This window comes from Anabrus simplex, chromosome 7 (assembly GCF_040414725.1).
Source record: "Anabrus simplex isolate iqAnaSimp1 chromosome 7, ASM4041472v1, whole genome shotgun sequence".
Taxonomy (NCBI): Eukaryota; Metazoa; Arthropoda; class Insecta; order Orthoptera; family Tettigoniidae; genus Anabrus; species Anabrus simplex.
Window position 1 is genome coordinate 259,886,236 of NC_090271.1, and position 7,975 is coordinate 259,894,210.

The 7,975-nt window shown below is 42.0% G+C and overlaps 1 non-coding gene across 1 annotated transcript; it reads right to left on the reverse strand.

Moving 5' to 3' along the window:
* Window positions 1-4,084: 4,084 nt before the first annotated feature.
* Window positions 4,085-4,156, reverse strand: TRNAD-GUC (transfer RNA aspartic acid (anticodon GUC)). Its single transcript has one exon. It is a non-coding gene; the product is annotated as a tRNA-Asp (tRNA).
* Window positions 4,157-7,975: the final 3,819 nt, after the last annotated feature.

Sequence of the window (7,975 nt, forward strand, 5' to 3'; positions counted from 1 at the left end):
TTAGAATAACTTGGGCCTTTCCAGTCACTCATTAATTCAAATTAAAATCTAAATCCTAACCTAACCCCATGGTACTACAGCTCTTGAAGGGCTTTGGCCTACCAAGTGACCGCTGCTCAGCTCGAAGGCATGCAGATTACGAAGTGTCGTGTGGTCAGCACGACGAATCCTCTCGGCTGTTATTCTTGGCTTTCTAGACCGGGGCCGCTGACACACCGTCTGTCAGCAGTGAATTCCATCAAGGATCTTGGTGTGCATTTTGAGGCTAAATTGACGTTCTCTCTACACATAAACGAAGTAGTTGCAGATGCTTACAGAATATTAGGATTTATTAAGAGATGCACACGTGACTTCACAAATCCCGAGGTAATAAAGCTATTATACAACTCCTTTGTAAGAAGTCGGCTAGAATATGCATCGACCATTTGGAATCTCACCCTTAAACTATATGAAAACAAAGTTGAAATGGTGCAAAACAAATTTCTTAGATACCTTACGTACAAAATAACTAATAATTACCCTAAATTTGATTCGTATGATGACTTAATGAAACGACTTGGCTATAAGTCCTTAGGAAAAAAGACAAGTAATTGCAGTTCTATTTGTCTACAAATTATTTCACAATATTGGTAGCTATAACTTGCTCTATGTGTTCAACTTGTCTGTCCCTAATCCATCTACACGCCCAAACATGTTACTTTCTACTGTTCTAGATTAAGAACCCAACAACATAGTAATTCACCAGTCTTAAACTCAATGAAAATATTTAATAAATATAGGAATGATTACAGACTAGATATAATTGCAACTACATACACATCTATAGTAAAACAATGTAAATAAATAACTTAATTGCTTCCTGTTCTAAGTTAAAATCCCACTTTGCTGACTACTATTGTTAAGCTCGTAACTTTAGTTATCTTTCTAGTTTCTAGTTATACCATCTCATCATAATTATTATCTTCGATTACATCACTACCATCATATATAATTATAGTACTAATGCAACTTTAAAGCAGTCCGTAAATCAGTTTAATTATAATATTTTAAATACCTTGTTATACTATGTGCATGTAACTGAATATTTGTAATAGGCCTATTATGTTACTGAAGAAAAGTGTATTTTTATTTCATTTATGACTTTATTTTACAAGGACTGTCGATATGCTTTTGCTGGCGAGATGTAATGTTTACTGTGCACTATGTCTTCTGGTATGGGTTATATCAAATTTGTTACTTTCATTGACCTGTCTCAGTCTCATCCTTGGCTTTGACAATATGAAAGTGACTGAGGTATGAGTGATGCTAGTAATACCATTCCTTATGCAGCCAGTCCCAGTTATGAATGGTGTGAAAATATCGCTCATAGGGTCGGTTGGTGCATGCATTTCAGTGGGCTTGGCAGACTGATATGTAATAGCAACTGCTGGCTCGGTGAGGAAAGCAACGGGAAACTACCTCACTCCGCATTTCCCTAGTACGCCTCTTCAGTGACGCCTAGGCTATTTATGACAGCTGTTGGCGGAGCTGCAGAGGATCAAACCGGCCTTCGGGCTGAATACCCAACATACACAACATCATAAGAGATATTATAATTTTAATTTAATATTTGTCAGCGTACTGGCCTTCGGTTCAGAGAGTCCCGGGTTCGATTCCTGACTGGGTCGGGGAATTTAACCTTCATTGGTTAATTCCAATGGCTCGGGAGCTGGGTGTTTGTGCTGTCCCCAACATGCCTGCAACTCACACACCACATATAACACTACCCTCTACCACAATAACACGCAGTTACCTACACATGGTAGATGCCGCCCACCCTCATCGGAGGGTCTAACTTACAAGGGCTGCACACTACTAGAAATAACCACACGAAATTATTATACATCATTAGGTTTGTACCTGTCTGAAGCACAATAAATTAAATAAATAAATAGCTGCTCAATTCTAATCACGTATGCTGAGTGGACCTCGAACCAGCCCTCAGATCCAGGTCAAAATCTCTTACCTGGCCGGGAATCGAACCCGGGGCGTCCGGTTAAAAGACAGGCACGCTACCCCTACACCACGGAACCGGCTTAAAACATAAATCGCATAGGTCCTAATAAACAACTGCACTCTTTGTCATTCATTTACTTAATCCGTTTACCCTCCAGGGTTTATTTTCTCCCACTCAGCGAGGGATCCCACCTCTACCGCCTCAAGAGCAGTGTCCTGGAGCCTGAGCAATTTGGTCTAGGATAAAACTGGGACGGAGGACCAGTACCTCGCCCAAGCGGCCTCACCTGTGGTGCTGAACAGAGGTTTGTGGGGATGGAAAGATTGTAAGGGATGGGAAAGGAAGTGGCGATGTTCTTAAGTTAGGTATCAACCCGGCATTTCCCAGGAGAAGAAGTGGGAAACCACAGAAAACCACTTCGAGGATGGCTGAGGTGGGAATTGAACCCCCCCTCTACTCACTTGACCTGTCGAGGCTGAGTGAACCCCGTTCCAGCCCTCGTATCACTTTTCGAATTTCATTGTAGAATTGGGAATTGAACCCGGGCCTCCGAGGGTGGCTGCTAATCACACTAACCACAACACCACAGAACAACACTCTTTACAGTTTATTGAAATGAACTGCCAGCCAAGCGTCCGGCTGCTGGAATGACTGACGGTATTTTCTTTGAATTTCTAGTCTGAGGCCCGTATTCATCAACAAAAGTAAAAGCTTATCTTAGTTTAAATCTACGTAAACCGAGATAACAGTTTACAGTAGTTTGTATTCACCAACAACACTATCTCGGATAACGGGTATTATCTGTTTAAAATTTTACCGGGGATTGGTAAGATGGGGATTCTAAGATAAAAACTGGAATATCTAATTGCTAGAGAAAATCACAGCGACGAGTAAAATGATCAAGATTATGCAATTAATAAACGTTCTAAGTGAACAAAAAAGGCCTATGTGCGACATATTTCGAGGACTATCCGACGACATTGATTTTCAGACTCATTTTAGGTTATTTAAAGCTTCGACACTGTCAATTTTATCCATTATTGATCATAACCTGGAATTTCGAACACATAAGGTAAGGGTGTATTCTGCCCGAAGGCAGGTCCGAACCTCCACAGAGGTGTGCCTGAACCGGAGTTTTACGTACGGTAGGGTGGCCAGTTCCTTTCTGCACCTCGATTCCCTTACCACCCCCGCTCCCCAAACAGCGCGTGGCAACTCATCCAGATCTTGACCACGCCCAAAGTTACTTAACTTCGGAGATCTCACGAGATTCGATGTTTCAACACGGCCACGGCCGTTGGTTCCCAACACATAGGTAGGCCTAAAATGAATTCTCGACTATAGCTTATATCCTGTACGATACACGACTGGGTGACTTTTAAATGCAGAACTGAACTGAACTGAACGGAGTTGTTTCATTCCTGCCCGTTCCATGGCAGGCGGGCCGTCAGCTAAACTGGTAGCTCTTAGGCCTTTGATCATCATCATCATCATCATCATCTGTTTACCCTCCAGGGTCGGCTTTTCTCTCGGACACAGCGAGGGATCCCACCTCTACCGCCTCAAGGGCAGTGTCCTGGAGCTTCAGACTCTTGGTCGGGGATACAACTGGGGAGAATGACCAGTACCTCGCTCAGGCTGCCTCACCTGCTATGCTGAACAGGGGCCTTGTGGAGGGATGGGAAGATTGGAAGGAATAGACAAGGAAGAGGGAAAGAAGCTGCCATAGCCTTAAGTTAGATACCATACCGCCATTTGCCTGGAGGAGAAGCGGGAAACCACGGAAAGCCACTTTGAGGATGGCTGAGGAAGGAATCGAACCACCCTCTATTCAGTCGACCTTCCGAGGCTGAGTGGACCCCGTTCCAGTTCTCGTACCACTCTTCAAATTTCGTGGCAGAGCCGGGAATCGAACCCGGGCCTCCGGGCGGTGGCAGCTAATCACACTAACCACTACACCATAGAGGCGCATATCCCTAATAAATTATTCATTAATAATTATTCTAATAATGCGTAAATAATGTCAAATAATTAGAAACAAATGAACGTACGAAAATATAGAAGCCTTGAAGATATGGAAAAAAATACCTCCCCGGCGGGGAATCGAACCCCGGTCTCCCGCGTGACAGGCGGGGATACTAACCACTATACTACCGAGGACACGTCACGCAACTTTTCTAGCAGAATTTATAACTCACAATGTAAGAATTTGAATATGGATAACATATTATTCCTATTACTATGGAATATTTCGCATACTAATTATGTTTTTTACTTCCTTCTAAGTTTGATTTACGTTTCAAACCAAACAATCTCTGAATTTAGGCTAGCTTTTGCTATCACGTTGCGCTGTGGTAAATCCGTGCTCCTCAGACGTTCATTCAAATGCTACTAGGTAGCAGTGCACAAAGAGTCCGCTTCGTGCTACCCTCTGGTGGGAGACTGGTTGTAGTTCTGATATCCTGCCGATAGAAAGCGTATAATGTCAAGCAGACGGGAATCCGCGCTAGCGACAGGTTTTTTGAAGAAGAGAGCCACAGCCAGTGGTAAGATAAGTTTAATAAGAAAAAAGTAACTGGGCTGAGAAATATCTTAATCAATTACAATTATAAATTAATGTTTCAACAAGTAATCAGTCAACTAACAATTACTTCACAGAACGCCAGTCTGAAGGAAACTGACTTTTTTTCACACGGGGTACCAAATGTTTGCTAAGAAAAGGACATTACCGTACTTCACTTTCCGATTTTAGCATAGATATTAAGCGGGTATCTTCAATAAGTGAGACAAAACATGATACCCTGGGAGTTTTCGCGAATAAATGTAGCCTGATATCAGAATTTCAATTTATAAATAATCAGATGTCTTGAAAATAATTTTACTTACATGTCCTAACGCGAGGTGCATATTGCCACTTTCATTGAAATGCTGACTTAAATTACTCATTGAATTTAGAACTTGTGACCATTTTTCAGAGAGATATTTGCAAATTATCAACATAATTTTAATTTGAACATTACCTTTGAATGGTTGTCCGCCTCTGTAGTGTAGTGGTTAGCGTGAATAGCTGCTACCCCCCGGAGGCCCGCGTTCAATTCTCGGCTCTGCCACGAAATTTGAAAACGGGTACGACTGCTTGAACGGGTTCCACTCAGCCTCGGGAGGTCAACTGAGTAAAGGGGGTTCGATTCAAACCTCAGTCATCCTCGAAGTGGTTTTCCGTAGTTTCCCACTTCCCCTCCAGGAAAATGTCAGGAAGGTACCTAACTTAAGGCCACGGCTACTTCCTTCCCTCTTCCTTGACTATCCTTTCCAGTCTTTCCATCCTCCACAAGGCCCCTGTTCAGCATAGCAGGCGAGACCGCCTGGGCGAGGTACTGGTCATCCTTCCCAGTTGTATTCCTGACCCAAAGTCTCATGCTCCAGGACACTGCTCTTTAGGTATTATATGTGGAATCCCTTGCTGAGCCCGAGGGAAAAGCCAACCTTAGAGGGTAAACGGATTAAGAAAGAAAGAAAGAAAGAAAGAAAGAATAGTAGAAGATTATTTTTTTCTGCATTTATGTTTTTTGTTGAACATAAATGATCCTTTCGGATATATTATACCACCAATTATTTTCTTTTTACAATAAGGTGAGGATTTAATGAAAATTATGAACACAAATACCATTCAATACTTATTATAATTAGAGCAAAATTTTCATCCATAAATATCCATGTACTGATGCTTTATCACACTTATTATCGTTATCATCATTATCATCATCATCATCATCATCATTGATAGGGTCGTTTTACTACTCGTTGAAAGAATAATGTTTGATAGAGCAAGGTCAGAAATACATTAAAATGACGAACAAGAAATTAAAATAGCTAAATTTCATCATTTAGCTGGTCCATTGAGATCCTCATCAGATTCATGTTCATCATCGGCTAATATTAAACCCAAGTGGATTTGGTGGTGAACAGGTTCTGCAAAGACCAATAAGCCGGGCTGTGTAGCTCAGGCGGTAGAGCGCTGACCTTCTGAGCCCAACATGCCAGGTTCCATTCCAGCTCGGTCCGGTGGCATTTAAACGTGCTGAAATACGTCAGTAGCTTGTCGGTAGATTACTGGCACGAGAAAGAACTCCTGCGGACAAAGTTCCAGCACCTAGCGTCTCTGAAATCGAAAAAGTAATTACTGGGATAAAAACAATACCATTATTATTAAAAGTCAATAATGTCCTTCATTTAAGCAGCTACACCTTTAGGAGCTTCTATATATGCTTCCACTAACTCAGGATTGTATAGTTGCCTTCTTCTTACATCAATTATTTTGAATTAGGCTATCTTTGACTGTAGACAATCCTGAATCATAGAGTATAGGGTACCGGGCGAGTTGGCCGTGAGCGTAGAGGCGCGCGGCTGTGAGCTTGCATCCGGGAGATAGGGGGTTCGAATCCCACTGTCGGCAGCCCTGAAGATGGTTTTCCGTGGTTTCCCATTTTCACACCAGGCAAATGCTGGGGCTGTACCTTAATTAAGGCCACGGCCGCTTCCTTCCAACTCCTAGGTCTATCCTATCCCATCGTCGCCATAAGACCTATCTGTGTCGGTGCGACGTAAAGCCCCTAGCAAAAAAAAGAGTATAGGGTGCTGTTTTCTCAAAAATCAAAATAATAATTCATAGAACTTTGTCATTGTCAGAGTGAGCAGTGTAGTTTAATCCCATATATTTTGATAACAATTTGGTATCCCTAGTGAGAATTTCTTCAAAATGATATGCCTAGACTACCTTACCAATCCCAGAATTGAAGTCCTTTGTGTTGGAGTGTACATCGGTCCAGTCTTAAGAACTCTCTAGTCGATAGTTGCATACATACTGTCTTCTTCATTTAGAATATGCCCAGTTATTAGAAATGTAGGTGTAAGAGTTGGCAATTAATGACTATTCAATAGAAGGCAGTTCGTGCTTGGGGAAGGTGGAAGGTTATTCCACAGAAACTCAACTTTCTTTTTTTTTTATCGGCTTTACGTTGCACCGAAACAGATAGGTCTTATGGCGACGAAGGGATAGTAAAGGCCTAGGAGTGGGGATGAAGCGGCCGTGGCATTAATTAAGGTACAGCCCCAGCATTTGCTTGGTGTGAAAATAAGAAACCACGGAAAACCATCTTCAGGGCTGCCGACAGTGGGGTTCGAACGCACTATCTCCCGGATGTAACCTCATAGCCGCACGCCCCCCCCAACCGCACGGCCAACTAGCCCGGTAAACTCAACTTGTAGGATTCCAGCAAGATATAGCAGATTCCCTAGATTCGGGAAGTCAAATGGACTGTGTAGCGATTGACCTGTCCAAGGCATTTGATAGGGTAGATCATGGAGGACTACTGGCAAAAATGAGTGCTATTGGACTAGACGAAAGAGTGACTGAATGGGTGGCTATATTTCTAGAAAATAGAACTCAGAGAATTAGAGTAGGTGAAGCATTATTTGATCCTGTAACCGTTAAGAGGGGAATTCCTCAGGCAGTATTATTGGACCTTTATATTTCCTTATATATATAAATGATATGAGTAAAGAACTTGAGTCAGAGGTAGGGCTTTCTTGCGGACGATGTTATTCTGTATAGAGTAATAAATAAGTTACAAGATTGTGAGCAACAACCAAAATGATCTTGACAATGTTGAAATATGGACAACAGGCAATGGTATGATGATAAACGGGGTTAAAAGTCAGGTTGATGAGTTTCACTAATAGGTAAAGTGCTCTCAGTTTTCAATTACTGTGTTGATGTGGTGAAAGTTAGTTTTGGGATCACTGTAAGTACCTAGGTGTCCATTAGGGTAATCACATAAACGGTATTGTAAATAAAGGGTACAGATCTCTGCAGATGATTATGAGATGAAGGTATTTAGGGGTTGTAGTAAGGATGTAAAGGAGAGGGCATATAAGTCTTCGATAAGACGCCCAACTAGAATATGGTTTCAGTGTATG